This window comes from Cyprinodon variegatus, unplaced genomic scaffold (genome assembly GCF_000732505.1).
Source record: "Cyprinodon variegatus isolate N-32 unplaced genomic scaffold, C_variegatus-1.0 Scaffold2, whole genome shotgun sequence".
Classification (NCBI taxonomy): domain Eukaryota; kingdom Metazoa; phylum Chordata; class Actinopteri; order Cyprinodontiformes; family Cyprinodontidae; genus Cyprinodon; species Cyprinodon variegatus.
The window spans coordinates 1310754-1311516 of NW_015150455.1; positions in this window are offsets into that span (position 1 = coordinate 1310754).

The window sequence follows — 763 nt, forward strand, 5'->3', positions numbered from 1 at the left end:
GTTGTCAGTGCAGGTTCTCCCCCAAGCCGAATAAAGTAGATATTTGCATCAGAGGGACCCTCCCCTCTCCTTTCATAGCTGCCATTGTTAGTCACAGCCGGGGACCCCCCCCCCCTGCAAAATCCCTCATGAACTGACGAGGAGCAGCTTTTATCCCCCTGAGCCCAGGCTTGCAATTACTAAAAGCCACAAAGAAACTATTATTCCAACCCCTATAAAAAAATCTACCTCTATGCATCAGAACTGGCCAACTTTGAATTACTTTCTGCTTTAGTGCTGTTTTTTTTTTTTTTTAAATCTGTGTGATCACATGTAACAGACATGTTCAGCAGGAGTGACAGCAGGTGACCTCCTTCACTGCTGTAAATACCTGGAATAACTGCAGAATCTGCTCTTTTTGAAACTGCAGGGTGAAATTAAAAACAGCAGCGCTGGCAACAGCAGCCCAAACTGAACTTTACAGAAAAAAAGAGGTTGGTCTTATAATGTCTCTGGGATAACAAAACTCCAATACAGAATATACTTTGAAAAATAATAGTCTCTTATTGCATTTTTTCCCCTTCTATTTATATAAGACCAAGATAATCTGAAAAATACAGAAAACAACAATAATACATTGTTTTTGAGTTATATAAACTCATTCACAGAGTTTTCAAGACCGAACACATTTTTAAGGTCACACAGCATCTTAATTGGATATAAGTCAATACTTTGATTAGGACAAATGAGAATCTATTTTCTAAATTAATATTGACATAATTTA